General features: G+C 43.9%; 1 pseudogene; it reads left to right on the plus strand.

Annotated features, from left to right (window-relative positions):
- The first annotated feature begins 13,029 nt into the window (after positions 1-13,029).
- Positions 13,030-20,393, plus strand: LOC145421598 (zinc finger protein 277-like; annotated as a pseudogene).
- Positions 20,394-27,951: the final 7,558 nt, after the last annotated feature.

Below are 27,951 nucleotides of genomic sequence, written 5' to 3' on the forward strand. Positions count from 1 at the left end.
GAAGATGACCCGCTGCACTTCCTGAGCTACAGCCACCCCAAATTAACAATATAAGTCTCTTTAGTAATTAATCAAATAACAATGAATTTCACAAATTCCTCCTTTTTTTTTAACGCACCAAAAGCTCACGATTAATAAAAAGCAGTTATGTGAGTAATGCGCAGGTGCTCATCACATCCATGAACATGCTTGGACTTCTGTGCCGCTCCTCTCCACCTGTACTGAAATTCACCTGCCCTGCTTCAGGTGTCTCAGTGCAGCAGCTCCACCTACTGGTCAGAGCAGTGAATCTCAGTGTAAAGAAACAGAGTGTTACTGAACAGGAGATCAGCCTCCTCATCATCATCATCACCTCCTTCTTCTTCTTTGTTTTAATTTCAAGCCATTCCCTGGTAAAATCTTCTGACCCGTGATCTCCTCTCACTTTCCACAGGTACACCTGATTGGCCAGCCTCTACGCCTCTCCAAGTCATGTGACTGGATCACGTGAAGAAGCGTTTCTGTTTCCGTGACATCAGTTCAGTGGTGTTCTGTGTATGTTTGATATCTCTGCCTGGACGTCCAGCCAACTGCTCCGACCCTCGCTGGACCGGATCCTGGTCCCGTTGGGTTTTGCTGGTTCTGGGCGGTCCCGTTGGCCAACAGGTGCTGCTGGGATGCAAGTGGGCAGAGCTCACAGTGACGTACCTGCAGGGACGACTAGGTGACCTCTGACCTCTTTCGGAAGGACGGGCTCAGCTCCGGATGACATCACACCGTTACCTGGATGCGTCTCAGCTTCACCTGAAATAAAGAGAACACTGGATGAAGGAGTGCCAGCCAATCAGAGGGCAGTATTCAGACTGCTTCATTGTACTGACTGAGTGACAGGCTCCTCCTCCTCAGTGTGTGTGTGTAAATACTGTACAGAGGAACTATTTTAAAGAGCCTGTTGGATGATGTTGGATTTCCTATTCTTCTTTTTGTCTGGTAGTCTCTGTCTCTGTTTTTCTACTGTTGTTGATCTGATATTAAACCTGTAGCTGGTGGAGCAGCGCTCGAGCTCAGTGACACTGATCTCAGAGAAATTATTTTACTGCTATTGTTCATATTACCATGGCATTAATAACATAATCTACAAGTATTGATAGTGCATTCAGAGGTTTAAACATATTGGCACCCAATTAATTAGCCTTTAGTACAGGAGCAGTGATAACCACTTTAAACTGTTGAGTTGGATCTATAATCTTAAATGCTTTTTATAATCTTGAATGTTTATATGCAGAGTGTGAGTGACGTGGAGCTTAGAAGGTTAGTCTTACAGCAAGAATAGTAGCTGAGCAGAGACCTGAGTGTATTCAGCAACCTGCTGTGTTTGAGTTTGCTTGGTAACAGTTGACTGAGAATAAGTCAGGAAGTATACTTCTAAAGTGTCTTTGTTTCCTCTGTAAAGTGTGCATTTTGGTTGCTATTTTGAGGAGTGGTGTTGGATGATGCTACTTGAATAACCAGGTTATTCATTATTATCTTTTATATTCTTTTATTAAGTTTTAAGTAGTATCATTTGATTAAAACATTTATTCAATATATTACACATATAGTTTCAGTTGTGCTGGCCTTCTGTCTGGGGAAAAGGTTACAAGGTTTAGCTGGTGAGGGGAGAGGTGAAACTGAGTGCATGTCAGGTTGACACACATAAGTAGATAGACTCATTTGTAGGTAAAAGTTTAATCATGTTATGCCTGTCGCTGCGAAATTGAGTTTGCAAAAGAACAGTTTGTTGCAGAACCGCTGCTGATGTTCCAAGACGATAAACGGGCGTCGGGCAGCGACAGGATGCACCTGCCGTGGAGACGGAGACCATGTTCTTTCAAACTGTGTTAAAAGTCATTGTGGTTTTGATTTGACGTATGCATGTATTGTATCTGCTTGAGGCATGAGGGGGCGTCAGTAAACATGCCCTGATGCCATAAAACCTTTCCTGTGTAGTTTTTTGGGCGGAGATCTACAGCTGATGTTATGCGGTGTACATCTCCCCACGCTGCGCGTGTTCATTAAAATCATCGTTTTGACTACTCCGGCCGGACCAGTGTTGTTATTTGGATTTCCTCCTATATCCCTCCTTAATATTTGAACCTTAACACCAGTCAATAAATTTGGACTGTAAAACTTACCAAAGACTGTGACATAAACCAGGACGTGTGTTGCTTATATATGAAACCCAAGAGAAGCATCTCATCTGCATGTCCTGTGAACCTAGAACAGAGGCAGACAGACGAGCACAAAAACTCGGATGAAGGAAATTTGAGAAGGACCACACCCTGACTACTTCTTTAGATTACATTACCCACAGTATTTAAACATGAATACATTTGATCCGAGTAGTAAAAAGTAGCATTTTGCTTTCTTTTCAACATATGACAACAGAAGGACAGCCCATCTTAGTTGAAAGCCCACTCACCACGACAAGGTGCGGGCCACGAGTGGGAACACGGGACAAGACAAACTAAGACAGGGCAACATACAGATATACATATACTTCATACACATCAACAATACAAGACAAAAAGGTAAACAATAACAATTTATTAACAATAACATTTTATGTTAACAGTTTGAATTTTAAACACTGAATGCAAACTCATTAGAGCAAAACGTACTCTCATTTAAATGAACTAGGGCCTGTTGTGTGTTTGTTGTTGGTATGTGTTTGGCTGGAAAGCTGAGCCATCAGTGTGTGTACAGCTAACGAGAATAAAAGGGAAATGCCACAGAATGCTGAGTCGTGGTCGTGTCGTGCCTCCGACCTGTCACAAATTCCTATCAGCAATTACAAAAGTAGCAAACAGTGGCAAGAGACCTGTTTTCTGTTTCTTCTGCTGATGATTCAGTCCTGTTTATGTGGACTGTAAACCATGGGCAGCAGAGGAATAACTGGCAGTAACTGATAACGACAGCTAGGACTGAACAACTAGTGATTTATTGTAAGTTAAATATAAATTTAGTTATATTCTTTGACCAGATATATATCCATCTCAATTCTAATCTAAAATACAATATATTGTATTTTAGTTGTTATATATATATATACACACACAATATATATAACAAATGTAGTGCTCTCCACTATGTGAACCCCTCACCTGAATTGTTCACTAAAGTAAACACACAGAGCAGTAGCAGATTTTTTTAATGTGTTTTATTTATTTTCATTTGCTGCTAACTGCCTTGTTTTCATTTGTAGTTTTTGTAGTAGGAAGAACTACAAAATCCACAAATAAACAAAGTGCAGTTAACAAATGTAGTGCTCTCCACTATGTGAACCCCTCAGCTGAATTTTTAGGTTTTTCAGTTCAAGCCAATGAAATGAAATCCAAAAATTCAACCCAACAATCAAATGATCCCCTATGAGCAAGCACTCTGGCAACGGTGGAGAGGAAAAACTCCCTTTTAACAGGAAGAAACCTCTGGCAGAACCAGGCTCAGGGAGGGGCGGTCTTCTGCCATGACTGGTTGGGAGGTGAGGGGCAAAATAAAATCAAACATAAAGGAGAGCACAGGTCGGTGGACTGTGGCTCGAGTTTAAAAGATGCTCGAATCCCGCCTGAGGTGGTATGGACACGTGATTCGAAGCGATGAGAACTCAGCAAAAACGACTATTAAGGATCGACCCAGACGGCGCCGGCCTTGAGGCAGACCGAAAAAACGGTGGATGGACAAAATCAAGGAAGACATTAAGACCATCAATTGTGGACCACAATCCACAATTGTCGATGGGACGTGTGCATGCAAGCACACGCAAGCCATCCCCGCTCTGTGGGTTCATGACAATAATCATGACCCCACAGAGCGGGACATTCGCTTCAGCCGAAAATCTTAGAGGCGACCCAGAAAGCAGCTGCAGAAAGAACAACGGCCAATCCTGCAATGCCTACATACCACGAAACAAGGTATGTTGAAAAAAGGTTGTCAGCCTCCTCAGGTCTACGAGGTTCTCTTTCTGTTGTCTGTTGTACATGTACCGCTTGGCGCTGAAGATTTTCCACAGCTTTTCTGAGTTCTGCATTCTCTTGACTGAGTCGTGCGTTTTCTTGATGGACTTCTGTGTTTTCTTGATGGACTTGTGGGTTATCTTGCCTGAGTTGTTGGATTTCTTGACTGCGTTCTGCGTTTTCTTGATCTAGTTCTATGTTTTCTTGTCCGAGTCGTTTGTTTTCTTCACGGAGTTGTGAGTTCTCTTGAAGTAGTTGTATGGTTTCTCGCCTTAGTTGTATGATTTCTTCACTGGGTTGTATGGGCTCTTGCCTGGGTCGTGTATTCTCTCGCTGGATTTGTGTGTTTTCATGCATGAGTTTTTTGTTTTCTTTCCTGAGTTTTGCGTTATATTCAAGGAGTTCGCTGTGTAGTCTCCTAGTGCTATGTAGAGATTCAACTGTTGGCTGCACTGGGTCTGACTGATCTCTGCTTCCAGATGGATTATTCGACGTTCCCTGTGACATTTCTTTGGAGGTTTAAAGCTCAAAAAAGTTAAATCTCTGAATGATTTAAATGCAAAGGTCAGCTTTGTCTAAGGTCAGCTTTGTCTAAAACAACTGGCTCTTTCTGATGTAAACTGTTAAACGACCTCCTCTATTTATAGACTTGGTGGGTGTGGCAGAGAACGTGATGTCCCTGTGACATCACAATGATCCTTTGATCTTCTCAAAGGATCATTGTGATGTCACCGTGACGTCACAATGATCGTTCGAGAAGATCAAAGGATCAAAGGAGCGCTGTGGATCATTCTGAGCATGCTCAGATCAATGAACGGTCATTGTGACGTCATTGTGACGTCACGGCGACATCACATTCTCTGCTACACTCACTAAGTCCTTAAATAGAGGAGGTCCTTTAACAGTTTAGACAAAGCTGACCTTTGCATTTAAATCATTCAGAGATTTAACTTTTTTGACACTTTTGAGCTTTAAACCTTTAAAGAAATGTCACAGGGAAACGGTGATCAGTCAGATCGACTGCAGCGTACGACAGAGGAACTCAGGGAAGAACACATACAACTCAGTGAAACGTGCATAGAATTCAGTCAATATATCGGACAAGTCAGTGGAGAAAACACACAACTCAGTGAAAACTACATACAACTCTATCAAGAAAACACACAACTCGGGCAAGGAAACGCACAATTGAGGCAAGAGATGGCAGAACTCAGACAAACTGTGGAAAATCTTCAGCGCCCAGCGGTACATGAACAAGAGACAACAGAAAGAGAATCGCCTGGTTCGTGGGGTCTAAACCTACTTAAAGTAGGTTTAACTGCTGCCGGATGTGTCATTGCTCTTCCTGCAGCTTTCTGGGTCGCCTCTAAGATTTTCGGCTGAAGCGAATGTCCCGCTCTGTGGGGTCGTGATTATTGTCATCATGTACTCATATATGTAAGCATTGAGCCAAATGTAATAATTCTAACATATTAAACAAACAATATTTGTCTCTTATGTATAATACATCTGTAGATACACTGTCACAGATACTTGTCTTTGAGTGAAGATTTAAGGTGATAGGAAATATAAATAACTGCAACTTGAATCTCTGACCCAGAGTTCAAGCTCACTGCTGTAATATATATATATATATATCATAATAATCTGACAATACATATAATATTGGCCATATTATATTTACATTACCACAGTGAGATGACTTCAGTCTCATGAACAACATCAGCTAATTGTTATTTACTAGCTAATCTTAAATGACTGTTCAGCACAGAAATGAAGCCCAACAATCATGTTTACAGTCCTTTGGTCTCAGATGAACAAAATATGTTCTCCTTCATTTCTGTCACACAAAGCTGTATGACACGTTTCTCGCGGTTAGTATCATGGTTGCTAGGCAACCTGAACAGCGCGACGAAGGCTAGACCGTCCCATTTCACAAGCCTCTCACTTCCGCACTTCTCGTACTTATAGTACGCGCCGTACGTAGTACGCGTGCGGTCGCTGGATTGGGACACAGCCTGGGCCTGCCAGAGTCAGAAATGAGGATAAAACAGGAAGTTTGACAGCAGTGAGTTCCTGCAGCGACCTCTCGTTTCTCTCCTCAGTGCTGCATGTTCGTGAACGTGAGCCCGGACGCGAAGGAAACTCTGCTGCAGTTCGGCTCCACCATACGGCAGGTGTCGCTCGGCAACGCGACGCAGAAAAACAACAGAAACGCCAAGTAGGACAGATGTTTCAGGCACGAGAAGTCCCTGGACTTTTTGAGGGGACAACAATAATAATAACAATGTGCAGTAAAACATACACTCATTCTTTTCATTTATTAGGTTCCTGTGTCGTGTTGTTTGTGTTGGCAGTGAGTTGGAGGGCGGGGTGGGGTGGGCTGCTTTTAACCAGGTAAAGCACTTTGTGCTACATTTGTGTATGAAAAGTGCTTTATAAATAAAGGTTGATTGATCAGCGCTATGTGGCCAGAAGTGTGATAATATCATTTATTTTGTGTAATAAACAACTGCAAGGATAGATGATTACAACGAATAGATGACTAATACATAAAAGTAATACATATTTTAATAATGATGATGAGTTATGATGCGTAATCATGGGAACAAGTGGGTTTACAAACAGGAGCAGCTGATTAGCATTAGAAAAGCTGAAATAATACCTCAACTGAAGCCATTTGTACTAAATGCATATGTGCACTGTTACAAGAATATTTTTCGTTCTATTGTTTTCTATTAATTTATATAATTTTAAGTTAAGCAGGACAGTTCTTTTAAAGAAAGATTTACTTATATTCTCAAAAGTTAAGCATGACAGGCTTCTGTTTAAGAAAGAGACCTGTTTTACTGTGTTAATGTTTTCATTTTGAGCTAAAAATAAATGGCTAAATGATCATTTGTTTCCCATATGGTCATATCACAAAGAATATGCATCTGCTTAAATCAAATTCAAGTCAAATGGTTAAAAAATAATTTCACACACAAAAAAAAGAGCTACAAAATTCACCACACTGGGAAGGGTGAACTGGGTTGCCCGGCCCTGGCCACGAGGTGTCCCTTATTTATTTTTCAGGGAGTTGGCAACCCTAGGTCAGACCCTTACGGGCACACGGGACAAAAGACGTTAGCGTGCTGCCCAACTTTCACCACGCTCATATTTATAATTACACGGTTCTTGGAGTGAGTGCATACACTCATGAAGTTTAGTAACTTCAGGTCACTGCAACAAGCCCAGGTACAGTTTACCGACGGATGGGTACAGGACCTTGAAATGCACGTGTAGAACGCAAGACCATCGTACACATCATAAGTTTACCAGTCTCACAAATCGTCGTCATAAACACACATTCGTTAACCGTTTATTAATAGGACCTTTGAGCTCAGCGGTAATTAATTAGTAGTGAAAATAATTTCTGGTAGCATCACAGAAATGTAGCAGTGACAATAATATTGTATGTTGTAATCGCACTGGACAATTAGTGATACAAAACAACTGTTTTATCCTGTGAATAAAAGTATATGTTTTTGTCAGTGTACCATGGTAATAACAGAAGCGAAACGCAATATTGTGTCAGGACAATTCACTATTTATGCACAATAAACAAAGGAGCATAGCGCGACCATTTCTGTTCAGCGCCAGACTTGCTGGTAACATATATCACCAATTATGTTAAGAAAAATGACGCATTAACAACTAAAAAACTCTGACCTTTGTGGGAATGCTTGGAGCAGACTAACCTGTGAGCTGGAGTGTTCTGGGACGTTATATTTGGTATATCCAGACCATCCGTCGGCTCTTACTTCGGAAACATGGCTTAAAAAATTTCTCTTCAACGACGTAATCCGATAAAAAAACAACGATCTCTTTACCCGTCGGCTTCCCGTGGCTGTCATGCGACCGGCTATTGCAGTTAATAATACAACAGCTTCTTGACATTTTTTGGGTTTCTTTTTATCGCTGTGTAACTGAGTTCAATTGAAAGCCTGCGTGCGCTAGTACCTCTTGCCACAAGTTCCCAGAATCCTTTGCGGTTTTACCCCTGAATGACGTCACATTTTCAATCTTTATCCTGGTGGGCCGGTCTCTAGTTCATATGCCCGGGCCGATTTTTTGTCCCAGTCCAGCCTTGCTGGGCCCCCCTTTGTTTACAAGAAAAATGTTCGCGACCCCCCTCCCCGCATGCGCGCACAAATCCTCCAACCACACACGCCCATATTTTGCTCCATTGCGGTTTATTTCACACCTCAAACATTTAGTAAAAAATTAAGCAAATACAAGTAATATGCAATAAATTACAGGTAGTAAGGAAATAAACTACTAACTCTTTTACGCTGCGTCCACACCTACACGGGGATTTTTGGAAACGCAGCTGTTTCGTCCACATGTAAACGGCGTCTCGAATCACCGAAAACGGAGATTTTTTAAAACTCCTTTTTTGCGTTTACGCGTGGACGAGGAATACAGAGTCCTGGTTCTTACACACACACTGGACATTCTGGACATTGTTTTCACTTCATCACTTAAATCACTTTAAGCATATTTGCACTGCACAAGACACTTACAAATGTGGATTGCACAACACTGGTCATTATATTCTTCATTTCCAGTTAATACTTGTACAGCTGCTGTTATTGTGGATATATTTATTTATATTTCTTTATACATTCTTATATAGTTCTATATTGTGTATTTTGTTGTACAGTTATTTTATTTTCAACTTTAATTTATATATTTTATCTCATTCTTTCCCAGTTAAATCTACCCTTCATTCTAATTTGTGTTGTACAGTTATTTCATTTTTAACCTTAATTTATATTTTATTCCTTCCTAGTAAAATTTACCCTTTTTAATTTTTCATATTTATTTCCTATCTTATTCATAGCCTTTTCCTTTTTTGTTTCCTTTAGGTCACGAGCAGTTGTCCAAGCATTTCACTACATATCGTACTGTGTATGACTGTGTACGTAACAAATAAAATTTGAATTTGAATTTGTCCATACCTTGGATGTTCAGTGGTTGCAGTGGAGAATGCTTGTGCCTGCGGAAGTCTACCACCAGCTCCTTGGGTTTACTGGCGTTGATCTGGAGGTAGTTCAGCTGGCACCAGTCCACAAAGTCTTGGGTCAGTCCTCTGTACTCCTTGTCGTCCCCATCAGTGATGAGGCCGACTATTGCAGAGTCATCAGAGAACTTCTGCAGGAAGCACTGGGTGGAGTTGTGGGAGAAGTCTGCAGTGTAGATGGTGAAGAGGAACGGAGCCAGAACCGTTCCCTGTGGACCCCCGTACTGCAGACGACCCTGTCCGACACACAGCCCTGAGTCCTCACATACTGTGGTCGGTCGGTGAGGTAGTCCAGGATCCAGGTAGTGAGGTGATGGTCCACTCCAGAGTTCTCCAGCTTGTCCTTCAGAACCGAGGGAAGAATAGTGTTGAAGGCACTGGAGAAATCAAAGAACATGATTCTCACAGTGCTTCCAGCGGTCTCCAGGTGAGCGAGGGAACGATGTAGGAGGTGAATGACGGCATCATCCGCTCCAATGCCAGGCTGGTAGGCAAACTGAAGTGGGTCCAGTGATGAGCTTGTTAGGCGCCGAAGCTGAGCCAGGACCAACCGCTCCAGGGTCTTCATCAGGTGGGATGTCAGAGCCACCGGCCTGTAGCTGTTGAGGTCCTTGGGGCGTGAAGTCTTTGGCACTGGTACAACACAGGTTTTCCAGAGCTGTGGGACTCTTCCCAACCTCAGGCTCAGGTTGAAGAGGTGCTCCATCACCCCACACAGTTGGTCCGCGCAGGACCTGACGACCCTCGAGCTGATGCCATCTGGGCCCGCTGCCTTCTTGCCATTAATCCTCCTCAGTTCCCTCCTAACCTGGGTGGTTGAGAGAGACAGGCTGGAGCCTTGTGTTGAGTGTGTATTGGATGCTGTTGTTGGGGGTGGGGAGGAGTGAGCAGGGTGAATAGAGGAGGTGTGAAGGGTCTGAGGTGGAACAGCAGCAGTGGGGGTGGGTGAGTCTGCAGCCGATGTTGGAGACTGCCTCATGGCTGAGTCAAATCTGTTGAAGAAATGATTCAGTTCATTTGCCCACCTCACGTCCCTCCCAGGCAGAGAGTTCTGCTGTTTGTGGCCTGAGATGGTTCTGAGGCCTCTCCAGACTTCACCAACGTTGTTTTGCTGAAGCTGGTTCTCCATATTTTGCCTGTAGCTATCCTTCCCATTCCTTATCAGTCTCCTCAACTCTCTCTGCACCCTTTACAACTCCTCTTTGTCTTTGGATTTGAAGGCCCTCCTCTTCTGCTTGAGGACAGCTTTAATTTCTGGGGTAATCCAAGGTTTGTTGTTGGAGAAACACTGTACAGTCCTGGTAGGTACGGTGTTATCCACACAGAAATTAATATAGTCAGTAATGCATGTAGTAAAATGAGAATAAGAAAGAAAAGTATTTCCTTGTGCCCCCCTTTCCCTGTTAATGTCCTACCTGGCCCCCTGGCAACACTTTGCTAGACCCGCCCCTGCACAGTTACCAGCTGTCAGCTACCTAAAAAAAGGACCCTGGTGTTATTTGTCTCTCAGAAACAGTTCATAACTTCCCTTCAACTCATTCATGTCACCTAAAAGGTAAACCTGTTTCTCCATCACAGCTCTGATGATTCAGTAAGGACATCTCCTGGTTTCATCTTCATGTTTCCCTCTCACCAGATAACCAAACCATATCATGACCAGCAGCTTTACAGCTGTGGCTCCAGCAAACATCAGCTGATACTAGAAATTAATGTTAAATAAATTCTAACAACAGCTGATCAAGCTTAAACGTGCTGCTGTTGTTTAGCGCGACATCCGCTGGTTTCCTCTTTCGGCGCAAAGTGGGCGATAAACAAACAAGAGAGCCGATCAGCTGATCATTGATCAGTTTCATGATTGAAGTAGAAACGGGAGAGGGAGGGGGGAGAATGAAAGAAGAGGCAGCTGTGCAGCGTAAAGACAGAATAACTCCAGCTTTGTGCCTTTTTCATTGTAGCTGAATTACGGGACAAACTGTTCCTTTTCAGCTCAATAAGAAACGCGAATACCAGACGGGACGGTTGGCAACTCTAATAACTTATGAACAAAATAAAGTTCAACATCAGTAACATCATAGCACCACCCAGCTGTATAGAAACTCCGTCATGCTAGCTAGCACGCAGTACGGAAAAAGTCAGAATAACGAAAATAAACTCCACCTAAACTTGGTTCATATCTGACCCAGAGAGACTGCAGGTCATAACTTCTTACCTGAAGTTCAGTTCACACTCGGACCGGCGGCCGCCTCGGGTCTCTGCTCCTTCTGCGCCCCTTTTCCTTCATCCACCTGCTGGCCTCCACCACTTGCTAATGTTACTGAATCTGTGGAAGCTCCGCGATAGCCACCACACGAAGTAACGAGTAACGACCCTATCTAAATCCCAGTAACGACTAACGCGTTCCTGATTTTGGCATAATAACTAGTTACCGTGCTCGTTACCACAATAATAACGTTACTGTAACGCGTTACTTAATAACGCGTTAGTCCCAACACTGCTGAGGATACATTCATCCACCAGCCTCAGAAATCACAAGTTAACAGCTACTCAGATCAGAGCCCAGATAAATGCCACATAGAGCTCCAGTAACAGACACATCTCTACATCAGCTGTTCAGAGGAGACTGTGTGAATCGGGCCTTTATGGTCAAATAGCAAGCAGAAGAGATTAGTTTGGGCCAAGAAACACAAGGAATGGACATTAGACCATCTGTGCTTTGGTGTGATGAGTCCAAATTTGAGATCTTTGGTTCCACAAAGGTGAACGATGGTCTCTACATGCATGGTTCCCACCATGAAGCATGGAGAAGGAGTGTCTGGTAGTGTGTGCGCCAGTGAACATGAACTTTTAAAACTCAAAATGTTTTTTTATATACTGGTTCAAAGTATTTGTGAAATACTTTGGTTTTTATGCTGGACTAAAAAACTGCAGTCACAAAGACTGACTCTGAGCACTTTTCGGTGATTACAGAGTCATAATAACATGTCATATATGAGATTATCACCATGGCATGACATCACATCATGTATGTATTTGCAATATTAAAAATAAAAACAGCTGACAGTGTGTTTTCATATTTTCATTCTGTGCTTAAAGGGAGAAAGGTTTATAATTTATGCAGTATTGCTGTCATTGCTTTTATCTATAGTTTGTTTTTTTTGTTTTTTTGAGAATAACAGCACCAAACCTGAGAGTGAGTCAGACTGCAGGATGAACACTGAGCTGTTTGTGCCCCCCAGTGGTCTTTGACCACAACATGCTTCCAGTGAATTCCCGAATCCAAGCTGGATGATGAGCTGTGTGTCATCAGCAGCCACTCCACCTTAAAACGGACTTCACGTATAAAACTTGGGTCATTTATTTAAGAATTTGCACCATATCCAGCCTTCTTGTGCCCCCCCTGTACAGAAACTCAAATGTTATTTTCAGACTTTTATTTTAAGGAACCTTACACCTGTACACATGGTACACATTCACAAATAACGTTTCATTTAAAAATTTGTAATAGAGGAGAGGAAACATATGCTAATGCAATGTTAATAAATGGGGATTTATGAACACTAAACTTTCATGTTCAGAGAACACGCTCAGGTATATCTGGAGGATCTGAGTGTTCATGTGATTTATATTCTTTGCTATAGATAAGATAAGATAAGATAAGATAAGATAAGATAAGATAAGATAAGATAAGATAAGATAAGATAAGATAAGATAAGATAGAACTTTATTAATCCCTCGGGTGGGTTCCTCTGGGAAATTCGATTTCCAAAAAGCACAGCACCTATATGCAACAACGTCCAATGTTACATGTTAGTCAACTTCATTCACATTAATTAACCTTCAGCTTTCGAAACGTAAGTTTTCATATTTCCTTTAACCACTTGAATGCACCTTTTCTAATTCGCGTTTTACCAGGGGTCCGCGAAGGCGCTTCGTTGGCATTTTACGGCCTCCGATTGGTTCGATTTGTGTTATTTGCACCACGTGACACCAGACATGGCCGCCAGCGAGCCGAGTAAAGACGGTAAGTGTGACTTTTTAAACGTGTCCGCGGCTTTATTGCTGATATCTGGTGGTCTGCGTGCAAAGCTTTGGGTGTCGGTGACTCTCCGAGTCTGTGGGAATTCACAATCAGCAGAAAAAAGGCTAAAAAAAATCAGAAAAGCAGGCGGGAACCCGCCCGGCTAAGCTAGCAGGCTAGGAAATAGCTGGGCTGCTAACTCTGATTATACAGCAATCTCTATATTCAGTCAGTATCCTCAGTCTGACAGCTGCGAAGTTTATTCAGGATTTAACAGCGTGTAAAGTCTGAGCTCGATTAATGAGTTATTTAATTAATTCATTAATTTTTTTTTAACTTTTAGATCATAGTTTTGTCCCCACGGGTGATGAAAATAATTGTATACAGACAGATTTTTGTAGATCAGAGGGAAATGCTTCTTCATGCCAGGCTGTACATTCTCGCTTCCGCTTGGTTTTGACTCACCTGGTCTGGAGTAGAGTGTCCATCCATCCATCCATCCATCCATCTTCGTCCGCTTTATCCGAGGCCGGGTCGCGGGGGCAGCAGCCTAAGCAAAGAGGCCCAGACCTCCCTCTCCCCAGCCACCTCCTCCAGCTTATCCGGGGGAACACCAAGGCGTTCCCAGGCCAGCCGAGAGATATAGTCTTTCCAGCGTGTCCTGGGTCTGCCCCGGGGCCTCCTCCCGGTAGGACATGCCCGGAACACCTCACCCAGGAGGCGCCCAGGGGGCATCCTTGTCAGATGCCCGAACCACCTCAGCTGGCTCCTTTCCATGTGGAGCAGCAGCTGCTCTACTCTGAGCCCCTCCCGGATGGCCGAACTTCTCACCCGATCTCTAAGGGAGAGGCCAGCCACCCTTCGGAGGAAGCTCATTTCTGCCGCTTGTATCTGCGATCTCGTTCTTTCGGTCACTACCCACAGCTCGTGGCCATAGGTGAGGGTAGGGCCGTAGATCGACCGGTAAACTGAGAGCTTCGCTTTTACACTCAGCTCCCTCTTCACCACGACGGACCGGTGCAGCGTCTGCATTAGGGCTGCCACAAACGATTATTTTGATAGTCGACTAGTCATCGATTATTTTTGCGATTAGTCGACTAATCAGATCATCATCCATTGGACGTACAGCGTACTGCTTATTGCACCGGCAGCATCTGGTCTTATATAACTATCATTAGCTTACAGCTTGAAGTGTTTGTGCTAACTAAAAATAAAGACAAGATGATAGTTTATTAATTTTTAATGAAATTTGCAGATTGTTTCGGTGAAGTTTAATAAACTCCTTGCTTTCTAAAATATAACAGGACACCGGAGTATATTCTCCAGAGTCTCACACTTCTGATAATCAGCTGTCTGCTTGACAGTTTTAGCTGTGCAAAAAACTATAACTTTAATCTCAGCCAAACCGATTTACTCAGGAACAAATAAAATACTAAAGAAAGCCAAACAATAACATTGTTAAGTTATCTAAGTGACTTATATATCATGTTTAACCTGAGTAGCGAAAGACGGCGGTGGGTTTGAAAATGATTTGCCGGGAGTCCGGTGTTCTCACGGCTCTAGTTAGCCTTGCCCCCGCCTAGCTAACGAGCTAGTGGGTAACAGACGTCTCCGAAAACGTCGGAGCGCTTTTGAAAATATGTGGTGTCTTGATAAACTGAGCAGATATTTGAGGTTTACACAGCTACATTCTCGCCTGAAAATATGTTAAACGTAAGAGTAAAGTTAAAACTACCTAGCTGCCGCCATTGTTGACAGCTGCGCTATGAATTCTGGGACACAGCTTCTTCTTCGGGGTTTAACGGCAGCTGGCATCCTTGTACATGCAGTGCTGCCATCTTCTGTTTCAGTCCGTTATTACACTCTTAAATCCTACTACTCATTCCTGCGTCCTTTGTGATCTTACAAAGCTTCAAACGATGCGTCGACTATTAAATTAGTCGTCGACGATTTTAATAGTCGACATAATCGTGACTAGTCGACTAATCGTGGCAGCCCTAGTCTGCATTACTGCAGCTGCAGCCCCAATCCGTCTGTCGATCTCCGGCTCCCTTCTCCCATCACTCGCGAACAAGACCCCGAGATACTTGAACTCCTCCACTTGGGGCAGGAACTCATCCCCGACCCGGAGTGGGCACTCCACCCTTTTCCGTCTGAGAACCATGGCCTCAGATTTGGAGGTGCTGATCCTCATTCCCGCTGCTTCACACTCGGCTGCGAACCGTTCCAGTGGAGCTGGAGTAGAGTGTGTGTGGGGTATATAAAGTGTAGTCTCTCTTCTGCTTTCTCAGGTAAGGACAGCATTCTGGAGCCGCTGTGTTTCCCTGAGCAGCCGGCTGACACCTCCAGCCCTCCCGGTGTTCAATGTCCCGGCTCCGAGCCGCTGGTCTGCCTGTTCTGCTCTGAGTCCGTCCCACCGCCGCAGAAAGACGTCCTCCTCAGACACCTGCTGATGGAGCACAAGCTTGTCATCGCCGACGTCAAACTCATGGCAGACGTCCCAAAGTACGAGCCACACATGCTCCGGCTCACTCGTTTAACTCTCGGGAACACGTTTGGATGTTTTTAGCATTTGGAACTCGATCATTTCACCAAAGACTTCCTGTAATTATTTGGGGTGATGGGGGGAAACCCTTACCTTACAAGTATACATATATACAACAAGTCCAGCATGTCCACGCCTGTTAGTGTGCTGCCTTTATGAACCGTGACGAAGTGTTTCTGTGCGCCGGTAAACCTGGCTGTGAGTCGGTTTTACTGAGGAGTTTCCTCCATCAGGTACTTGCTGTACTGGAAGGGCAGATTCCTCGAGCAGCCGCTCACAGATTTCTGCAGCGTCATCAAAACCAACTCCACGGGCCCAGTCGGTGAGTTCACTCAAACCCACAGAGGACCTGACCTTTCAAAGTGAACCACGTACACTTCCTCCAGCTCTGATTAATGACTCATTAAAAACTCTTCTTCCTCGCTGACCTGACAGAGGAGCAGGAGGACTACTTCCTGCTGTGTGACGTCCTTCCAGAAGACAGAGTCCTCCGAGAGAAGCTGCAGCAGAAACGACTGGTGAGGAGACGTGAGACTCGGAGCATCCTGAGTGAATCTTGTGCTGCTGAAAGTTTCGTTTCTTTTAAACTTTATTTTGAGGCAAAGTCTGAAAATCAGGCAAAATCAGAAAAATTGCAGATTTGAGTGATGATTTGACACGCTTTGTGTCGTTGTAACCTCTGCACTTTAAATATCTGAGCACTCTGAGGTAGTTTTCTGAAGAATTCCTCTGAGCTCTTCTTCTGTGCTCCCACAGGAGGAGGTCCTGGAGCAGCAGCCGAAGGAGCGAGACGACAGCAGCTTCCATCGTCTCTGCATGTTCTGCAGCGAAGAGTTCACGGGAAACAGGTAAAGCGCCGCAGGATTCCCATCAGTCCTGGAAACCTCACGTGTGTTAGATTAAAGCAGACAGAAGGTAGAGCTTCCTGAAATCATGTGACTAAAAGCTTCTTTGCTTCCTGTAGTCATCTCTTATGATCCAACCCCCAAAAAGCTGCTTTGATGCATAATTCCATAAACATCATTCAGTGACATGTCTGAGCCTGAACCAAGAAGCTGATCTGAGACCAGTGCAGCTCCTCATCCTTCTTCCTCTCCTGCTAAGGGTCAGGTCTCAGACCTGTGCAGGTGTGTGCTGGTTCATGAATGGCATGAAGGTGTGACTGGCTTCTCACTGGTGTTTACCACAGTTCTTGTGTGGATCTGTGTCTTTACCTCCAGTTAAGCTTCCATCCATCCATTTTCAGTCACTGTGTTGGTTCGCAGATGCTCGGCCTCCCTCTGCACAGCCACCACCTCCAGCTCCTTGTGGGAGGACGCCGAGAGACATAACCCGCGTCCGCTCCGGGTCTCCTCACATTTGGACATGCAGCGGCCCATGGCGAGGGAGGCTGCTTCCCTCTGTCTGCCACTATGGGCACGCTGCATGGATCTTGAAGTCTTGTCCAAATGGGAACTTCTGGACGAAGCCCAAAGGACTGCAGCGCAGTGCTAACAGTGATGATGTCAGCTGATGTTTTCTGTTGTTTATTAAAAATGGCTCCACGTGCTGTTTCCAGGTGGTCTCTGCTGAACCACATGGCCAGAGAGCATTCCTTCAGCATCGGACTGCCGGACAACATCGTCTACTGCAGCGAGTTCCTCGACACGCTGCAGGACAAACTGGACAGGTTTGCTTTTTATTCACAGCGTTAAGTTTTGTTTCGCGCGCCTTTTCATTTTGCTCCCCTCGCTTCAGTCTGCAGTGTCTGTACTGCGAGAAAACGTTTCGAGATAAAACCACGCTGAAGGAAAAAAGCTCACCGCCGCATCAGCGCCAAAAACCACGAGTACGACCGCTTCTACGTCATCAACTACCTGGTAAAGCCCAGCGACACACTCGCCACACGCTTCCACGTCAGGATAAACGAAGCAGTTCTGTAGAAGCAAACGCACGACCTGAATGTATTGTTCCGATTTTAAAGCGTCCCTCCTGTCCTGTCAGGAACTGGGAAAAACGTGGGAGGAGCTGCAAAGTGAAGATGACCGTGAGCTGGCGGATGATGAGGATGAGTAAGTATCCTCATGTAGCTCTGTGAGGACGGCATTAACTAAAGTGTCCTGATGCATGTCATACACACTGCTCTGTGTCGTGTTAAAGGCAAAAACCGGGCCGGGCTGCACTTGCATGTAATACCAGTTTTTTACCACCAGATGGTGCAGTTACTGGGTGTAACGTTTATTTTAAACCAACACGACATCACCAGTCTGAGCACGCTTGATCTCCAGCGCTAACCAGGTGCTGAACCAGGTGCTGTGAGCTCGGGGTAGCTGTGGATCAGGAGGTGCAGCGAAAGGTTGGAGGTTTGATCCCCGGCTCGATCCCAGATACTGAACCTTGGGTTGTCCCTCCTGAGAATATTCTCATTTATTGCGTCAGCCTGGATACAAAAGTTTAAATCAAGTCCACTTCCTACTCCTCCTCTGATCCTGTGTGAATGCTTTCAGTCTTCAGCTCGTTTCATCTCCGTATCGTCCGCAGTGATTGGTCGGACTGGCAGGCTCATCCGGTCTCTGCAGTGTGTCTGTTCTGTGATCACCAATCGGAGACGTTGGAGCAGATCTACGCGCATATGAAGGTACGGGAACGTAGAAGTTTCAGAGAAGGAAAATATCGTTTTCTGCTTTTCATCCCTGAAACGATTCTGCAAAGCATTCTGGGAGAACGGAGACAGTGCACACTAACAGGAAACGATCTGCTTCCTGAGGTCTCTGCAAATGCATGAATCCATCGTAAGCACAAAACATGGATTTTACTCAAAAAGTGCCCTCACACACAGATGGACCGAAGCTGAAGAGCCTTTTATTTTGAAAAGGTTCCAAATAAATACATGATTGTCAAAACTTTAACAAGTGTGTGTGTGTGTGTGAGACCTCCTGCTGACCAAAAGGATCATAAAAGCAGGAAGCTTACAACAGAAGAAACAGATCTGTCAGGATGCATCTGCAATAAAAGCTCCCCCAGCACAGAGTGGCTGGAGAGGTCAGAGACAAAGGAACGTCTTGATCCTATAGGTTGAACTCAGACCGTACAAATTTAAGAAACACAATGACAACATTCAACAATTAGACTTAACACTCGTGAACAATAAATCAAATCTAGGATTGGACGTCGACTGCAGTCAGATTTTGTCGTTGATTAAACGTTCTGATGGTTTAAAGTTAGAACCAGTTTCCCAAACGTGACTCTAAGTTTCTGCTCACGAGTGACGAGTTTACCTGAGAGGCAGAAAAGTTTCTCTCTGCTTTCTGGTTTTGTTATTTATGAAGTCTGTAACCAGCGTCGCGGCGTTGCGTCACCCTGACGTCTTTCTGTTTCGTGATTGTTTTGCAGGAGGCTCACGGCTTCGACCTCCTTAAGACCGAGCTCGGTGAGTGAAATCTCCGTGGTCATTCGAGCGCAGTTTCCTTCTATTTCTTCCTTCTGAGTGTTTCTAATGTTCTGTCCTCCCTCAGACCTCAAGTTCTACCAGCAGGTCAAACTGGTGAACTTCATCCGGCGGCAGATCCATCAGAGCCGCTGCTACGGCTGCACGCGGATGTTCGACTGCCGGGCGGACGCCCTGCGTCACATCGCGGCTGAAGGTCACGTGATGAAACTGCCAGAGATGTCCGCCTGGGACCAGCCGCAGTAGGTTTAACGAAGCGCCTGCAGAATTGACCAATGAGAGCGCGGGCTTTAAAGCTGGCGTCCAGCTGCTGATGAACGTGGTCAACGCCACAGATGTTTACACTTCATTTGGAGTATTTTTATCAGCTGATGAAAATGGCGTCCTTTTTTAAGTTGGGACTAATTTGAGCCTGAGCACTAAACTTCGTCTCGCTCCGCAGGTATTACTTCCCCACGTACGAGAACGACGCTCTCCTGTGCACGCTCTCTGACAGCGAGGAAGGCGACGGTGGCGAGGAGCATCGCGGCGAGGAGATCCCGGTCATCGCGGAGGACATCTCTAACCTGAGAGTCCTCAAGCAGCTGCTGAAGGAGCGAGGAGGCAGCAGCTAGGACCACAGACGGACACGTGTCATACGTTTGACTCAAAGTCGTCTCTGACGTCGGCTGAGCTCAGCTCATGGTGACCACATCCCACATGGCTGGAACGCAGCCGCACGGGTTTGAGTCCGGCCCTTTCCCTCTCAACTATTTCCTGTACGTCTCTACTTAGTAGAGATAAGAAGGTTTAAAAGAAGAGTCCTCTCCACAGCAGGACACGCGGACGCCATGATGTCCGCTGAAACGTAATTGCTCTGCCTCGTGCAATGAAGCTGAAACATGCGTTTTCTTGAGTATGAATTTCAGTACTCGAGTAAAAATGATTTTCTTTTGTAACTTGTAACTGAGCTGGATTCAGTGCTGTGGTGGACGAGCAGCTCATCGTCAAGAGAAGACGAGAGACTCTTTATTGTCATTGCAGAGTCACACTAGGAACAACAGCACTACACAATTGGAAACTGTCCCGCGTCGGCACTACGCACAATCAATCAACCTTTATTTATAAAGCACTTTTCATACACAAATGTAGCACAAAGTGGCAGGGATAGCTCAGTAGGTAAAGTGGTCGCCCCATGATCGGAAGGTCGGCGGTTCGAATCCACTTAACGGCTACCCTGAGGTACCCCTGAGCAAGGTACCGTCCCTACACACTGCTCCCCGGGCGCCTGCTTAGTGGGCTGCCCACTGCTTCACTGAGTGAATGGGTCAAATGCAGAGAAAAACAAGTAATTTCCCCATGGGGATCAATAAAGTATCCATTATTATTATTATTATTATTATTATTATTATTACCTGGTTAAAAGCAGCCCACCCCACCCCGCCCTCCAACTCACTGCCAACACAAACAACACGACACAGGAACCTAATAAATGAAAAGAATGAGTGTATGTTTTACTGCACATTGTTATTATTATTGTTGTCCCCTCAAAAAGTCCAGGGACTTCTCGTGCCTGAAACATCTGTCCTACTTGGCGTTTCTGTTGTTTTTCTGCGTCGCGTTGCCGAGCGACACCTGCCGTATGGTGGAGCCGAACTGCAGCAGAGTTTCCTTCGCGTCCGGGCTCACGTTCACGAACATGCAGCACTGAGGAGAGAAACGAGAGGTCGCTGCAGGAACTCACTGCTGTCAAACTTCCTGTTTTATCCTCATTTCTGACTCTGGCAGGCCCAGGCTGTGTCCCAATCCAGCGACCGCACGCGTACTACGTACGGCGCGTACTATAAGTACGAGAAGTGCGGAAGTGAGAGGCTTGTGAAATGGGACGGTCTAGCCTTCGTCGCGCTGTTCAGGTTGCCTAGCAACCATGATACTAACCGCGAGAAACGTGTCATACAGCTTTGTGTGACAGAAATGAAGGAGAACATATTTTGTTCATCTGAGACCAAAGGACTGTAAACATGATTGTTGGGCTTCATTTCTGTGCTGAACAGTCATTTAAGATTAGCTAGTAAATAACAATTAGCTGATGTTGTTCATGAGACTGAAGTCATCTCACTGTGGTAATGTAAATATAATATGGCCAATATTATATGTATTGTCAGATTATTATGATATATATATATATATATTACAGCAGTGAGCTTGAACTCTGGGTCAGAGATTCAAGTTGCAGTTATTTATATTTCCTATCACCTTAAATCTTCACTCAAAGACAAGTATCTGTGACAGTGTATCTACAGATGTATTATACATAAGAGACAAATATTGTTTGTTTAATATGTTAGAATTATTACATTTGGCTCAATGCTTACATATATGAGTACATGATGACAATAATCACGACCCCACAGAGCGGGACATTCGCTTCAGCCGAAAATCTTAGAGGCGACCCAGAAAGCTGCAGGAAGAGCAATGACACATCCGGCAGCAGTTAAACCTACTTTAAGTAGGTTTAGACCCCACGAACCAGGCGATTCTCTTTCTGTTGTCTCTTGTTCATGTACCGCTGGGCGCTGAAGATTTTCCACAGTTTGTCTGAGTTCTGCCATCTCTTGCCTCAATTGTGCGTTTCCTTGCCCGAGTTGTGCGTTTTCTTGATAGAGTTGTATGTAGTTTTCACTGAGTTGTGTGTTTTCTCCACTGACTTGTCCGATATATTGACTGAATTCTATGCACGTTTCACTGAGTTGTATGTGTTCTTCCCTGAGTTCCTCTGTCGTACGCTGCAGTCGATCTGACTGATCACCGTTTCCCTGTGACATTTCTTTAAAGGTTTAAAGCTCAAAAGTGTCAAAAAAGTTAAATCTCTGAATGATTTAAATGCAAAGGTCAGCTTTGTCTAAACTGTTAAAGGACCTCCTCTATTTAAGGACTTAGTGAGTGTAGCAGAGAATGTGATGTCGCCGTGACGTCACAATGACGTCACAATGACCGTTCATTGATCTGAGCATGCTCAGAATGATCCACAGCGCTCCTTTGATCCTTTGATCTTCTCGAACGATCATTGTGACGTCACGGTGACATCACAATGATCCTTTGAGAAGATCAAAGGATCATCGTGATGTCACAGGGACATCACATTCTCTGCCACACCCACCAAGTCTATAAATAGAGGAGGTCGTTAACAGTTTACATCAGAAAGAGCCAGTTGTTTTAGACAAAGCTGACCTTAGACAAAGCTGACCTTTGCATTTAAATCATTCAGAGATTTAACTTTTTTGAGCTTTAAACCTCCAAAGAAATGTCACAGGGAACGTCGAATAATCCATCTGGAAGCAGAGATCAGTCAGACCCAGTGCAGCGTACGGCAGTTGAAATTCTACAAATTGTTGTTAGTCAAAACTTAGACATCGCTGCATTAAACACACGCCTCACGGAAGAAAACAGACATCACAGGCAAGAGATCATTCAAATCAATCAAGAAAGCGCACAAGTCAATCGAGAAAACATAGAACTTGGGCAAGTGATCACACGCCTCACGGAAGAAAACAGACATCACAGCCAAGAGATCATTCAACTCAATAGAGACAACGCACAAGTCACTCGAGAAAACATAGAACTTGGGCAAGTGATCACACGCCTCACGGAAGAAAACAGACATCACAGCCAAGAGATCATTCAAATCAATCAAGAAAGCGCACAAGTCACTCGAGAAAACATAGAACTTGGGCAAGTGATCACACGCCTCACGGAAGAAAACAGACATCACAGGCAAGAGATCATTCAACTCAATAGAGACAACGCACAAGTCACTCGAGAATACATGGAACTTGGGCAAGTGATCACACGCCTCAGGCAACAGAACGAAGAACTGAGGCAAGAGAGAAGACGACTCTGTGAAGAGATCAGACAACTCAGGGAAAGGAACGAAGAACTCACAAATGTCGGATGGTTCATTGTTCTTTCTGCAGCTGCTATCTGGGTCGCCTCTAGGTTTTTCGGCTGAAGCGAATGTCCCGCTCTGTGGGGTCATGATTATTGTCATGACCCCACAGAGCGGGGATGGCTTGCGTGTGCTTGCATGCACACGTCCCATCGACAATTGTGGACCAGTTACCCTTTAAAAACAGTAATGATGTTTTCCAGCCACAGTCCACCTTCATCCTGGCGTTGTTCCCGCTGGTGCAGGGTCCGCTCCTCAGCAAAGGTTTCTCCGTTTGGTTCTGTCCAAGGCGTCCTCAGGTGACGCGTTGATGGTCTTAATGTCTTCCTTGATTTTGTCCATCCACCGTTTTTTCGGTCTGCCTCGAGGCCGGCGCCGTCTGGGTCGATCCTTAATAGTCGTTTTTGCTGAGTTCTCATCGCTTCGAATCACGTGTCCATACCACCTCAGGCGGGATTCGAGCATCTTTTAAACTCGAGCCACAGTCCACCGACCTGTGCTCTCCTTTATGTTTGATTTTATTTTGCCCCTCACCTCCCAACCAGTCATGGCAGAAGACCGCCCCTCCCTGAGCCTGGTTCTGCCAGAGGTTTCTTCCTGTTAAAAGGGAGTTTTTCCTCTCCACCGTTGCCAGAGTGCTTGCTCATAGGGGATCATTTGATTGTTGGGTTGAATTTTTGGATTTCATTTCATTGGCTTGAACTGAAAAACCTAAAAATTCAGCTGAGGGGTTCACATAGTGGAGAGCACTACATTTGTTAACTGCACTTTGTTTATTTGTGGATTTTGTAGTTCTTCCTACTACAAAAACTACAAATGAAAACAAGGCAGTTAGCAGCAAATGAAAATAAATAAAACACATTAAAAAAATCTGCTACTGCTCTGTGTGTTTACTTTAGTGAACAATTCAGGTGAGGGGTTCACATAGTGGAGAGCACTACATTTGTTATATATATTGTGTGTGTATATATATATATATAACAACTAAAATACAATATATTGTATTTTAGATTAGAATTGAGATGGATATATATCTGGTCAAAGAATATAACTAAATTTATATTTAACTTACAATAAATCACTAGTTGTTCAGTCCTAGCTGTCGTTATCAGTTACTGCCAGTTATTCCTCTGCTGCCCATGGTTTACAGTCCACATAAACAGGACTGAATCATCAGCAGAAGAAACAGAAAACAGGTCTCTTGCCACTGTTTGCTACTTTTGTAATTGCTGATAGGAATTTGTGACAGGTCGGAGGCACGACACGACCACGACTCAGCATTCTGTGGCATTTCCCTTTTATTCTCGTTAGCTGTACACACACTGATGGCTCAGCTTTCCAGCCAAACACATACCAACAACAAACACACAACAGGCCCTAGTTCATTTAAATGAGAGTACGTTTTGCTCTAATGAGTTTGCATTCAGTGTTTAAAATTCAAACTGTTAACATAAAATGTTATTGTTAATAAATTGTTATTGTTTACCTTTTTGTCTTGTATTGTTGATGTGTATGAAGTATATGTATATCTGTATGTTGCCCTGTCTTAGTTTGTCTTGTCCCGTGTTCCCACTCGTGGCCCGCACCTTGTCGTGGTGAGTGGGCTTTCAACTAAGATGGGCTGTCCTTCTGTTGTCATATGTTGAAAAGAAAGCAAAATGCTACTTTTTACTACTCGGATCAAATGTATTCATGTTTAAATACTGTGGGTAATGTAATCTAAAGAAGTAGTCAGGGTGTGGTCCTTCTCAAATTTCCTTCATCCGAGTTTTTGTGCTCGTCTGTCTGCCTCTGTTCTAGGTTCACAGGACATGCAGATGAGATGCTTCTCTTGGGTTTCATATATAAGCAACACACGTCCTGGTTTATGTCACAGTCTTTGGTAAGTTTTACAGTCCAAATTTATTGACTGGTGTTAAGGTTCAAATATTAAGGAGGGATATAGGAGGTGTTGCGAGATCGATCAACTTTAGACCAGACAACAAACGACGGAGGCTCCGGAAAAGTGCAATCAAACGATGAGTTTTATTAACACAGGAGAACCACCAACCGTCAGCATACGGATTGTTTTGCTCTGACAAGAATACATTGGGTTCTGGTTTTATAGGACAAAATATCACCTACGTCAATACAGTTCAAAAATACATGGTGACAGACGGGCAAAAGTTCAATTCGTGCAGACAAGGGTACATCACGTACATATAACCTTACACCGACATATAACTTCTCCTTTCTACATTACTTGCCTTTTAAGGTAATAACTTCAGGTCTTAGCATCTCTGAGATCTAATAATGGACCCTCGTCATTAATTACTAAGTAGAGTACTTTGCAGCCAGTCTCAAACTGAAGCAGAAGACGCTTAGGCCTTCGCTCAGACCTGCTACTAGATTAATATGTGTATTGTAAGCATGCATGCAATTAACCTGCTATGTTCTCATCTCCCCTCAGCATGTATCATCTGGACACTCTCACCAGTGAAGCTTAAAACCTTCTAGAATGGAACATCAACTCTAACCAAGCACATTTATGCATTGTGTATAGAATGAACTCAACCTGTAAAAATAGAAAGGTCAATGTGATGACAGACATATTCAATGCAATATAAACCCTGTAGGAAATATTACTGATAAATGATACTGTGAAACATGTTATTAATACATTCTTCATAAGGCAGATTATATGGTAGCAATAAAAGAATCTCTGAATCCCAACAGAGGGCAGGGTCAAGGTTTGGCCCAATACTGGTTACTTTTTAATGTTAGATTTAACTAAATATAAAGCGTTTTAAGATAAAGGACAAGTTAAGTCTTGTTTTGTGCAGGGCTGATCAAATTTTGTCAGTACCATACTAATTAATCTAAGCCTCTGGACTTCTTTAAGTTTCTTGAAGATGTTTCACCTCTCCCACATGGCTTATAAGTCTGGGACTCTCCACCATTTGATCTTAGAACTGAAGAAGCTTCTCGGACGAGACGTGAAACGTCTTCAAGACACTTAAAGAAGTCCAGATGCTTTTCTTTCCAAGCTCCTTAGACTACGATGACCTGGTGGACTGAGAAACTTCACAGACACACTAATTCCTCCTTGCCAATTATCAGCTTACTAGAATTGTGTAACAAAATGTGCTGAATGTCATATAATTAACAGGAAATCAGAGAAACTAAGGACTTATGGTTTGAGGCATAAACTTCTTAACAAACTGATTTGAATTATTCTCTCCTCTGTTTGTGATTTTTAGGAGCCGTCTTCAGATTGAGACCTCAGTGGCAGTTAATGACATGATGGACATGCCATCTATTTGAAATGCTGATTTATTTTTTTAAATATATTTGGCACGCAGACTGGGGGGAGCCAGGATCAAACCACCAACCTTCCAGTCAGAAGATGACCCGCTGCACTTCCTGAGCTACAGCCACCCCAAATTAACAATATAAGTCTCTTTAGTAATTAATCAAATAACAATGAATTTCACAAATTCCTCCTTTTTTTTTAACGCACCAAAAGCTCACGATTAATAAAAAGCAGTTATGTGAGTAATGCGCAGGTGCTCATCACATCCATGAACATGCTTGGACTTCTGTGCCGCTCCTCTCCACCTGTACTGAAATTCACCTGCCCTGCTTCAGGTGTCTCAGTGCAGCAGCTCCACCTACTGGTCAGAGCAGTGAATCTCAGTGTAAAGAAACAGAGTGTTACTGAACAGGAGATCAGCCTCCTCATCATCATCATCACCTCCTTCTTCTTCTTTGTTTTAATTTCAAGCCATTCCCTGGTAAAATCTTCTGACCCGTGATCTCCTCTCACTTTCCACAGGTACACCTGATTGGCCAGCCTCTACGCCTCTCCAAGTCATGTGACTGGATCACGTGAAGAAGCGTTTCTGTTTCCGTGACATCAGTTCAGTGGTGTTCTGTGTATGTTTGATATCTCTGCCTGGACGTCCAGCCAACTGCTCCGACCCTCGCTGGACCGGATCCTGGTCCCGTTGGGTTTTGCTGGTTCTGGGCGGTCCCGTTGGCCAACAGGTGCTGCTGGGATGCAAGTGGGCAGAGCTCACAGTGACGTACCTGCAGGGACGACTAGGTGACCTCTGACCTCTTTCGGAAGGACGGGCTCAGCTCCGGATGACATCACACCGTTACCTGGATGCGTCTCAGCTTCACCTGAAATAAAGAGAACACTGGATGAAGGAGTGCCAGCCAATCAGAGGGCAGTATTCAGACTGCTTCATTGTACTGACTGAGTGACAGGCTCCTCCTCCTCAGTGTGTGTGTGTAAATACTGTACAGAGGAACTATTTTAAAGAGCCTGTTGGATGATGTTGGATTTCCTATTCTTCTTTTTGTCTGGTAGTCTCTGTCTCTGTTTTTCTACTGTTGTTGATCTGATATTAAACCTGTAGCTGGTGGAGCAGCGCTCGAGCTCAGTGACACTGATCTCAGAGAAATTATTTTACTGCTATTGTTCATATTACCATGGCATTAATAACATAATCTACAAGTATTGATAGTGCATTCAGAGGTTTAAACATATTGGCACCCAATTAATTAGCCTTTAGTACAGGAGCAGTGATAACCACTTTAAACTGTTGAGTTGGATCTATAATCTTAAATGCTTTTTATAATCTTGAATGTTTATATGCAGAGTGTGAGTGACGTGGAGCTTAGAAGGTTAGTCTTACAGCAAGAATAGTAGCTGAGCAGAGACCTGAGTGTATTCAGCAACCTGCTGTGTTTGAGTTTGCTTGGTAACAGTTGACTGAGAATAAGTCAGGAAGTATACTTCTAAAGTGTCTTTGTTTCCTCTGTAAAGTGTGCATTTTGGTTGCTATTTTGAGGAGTGGTGTTGGATGATGCTACTTGAATAACCAGGTTATTCATTATTATCTTTTATATTCTTTTATTAAGTTTTAAGTAGTATCATTTGATTAAAACATTTATTCAATATATTACACATATAGTTTCAGTTGTGCTGGCCTTCTGTCTGGGGAAAAGGTTAC

Source organism: Astatotilapia calliptera, chromosome 17 (assembly GCF_964374335.1).
Source record: "Astatotilapia calliptera chromosome 17, fAstCal68.1, whole genome shotgun sequence".
Taxonomy (NCBI): Eukaryota; Metazoa; Chordata; class Actinopteri; order Cichliformes; family Cichlidae; genus Astatotilapia; species Astatotilapia calliptera.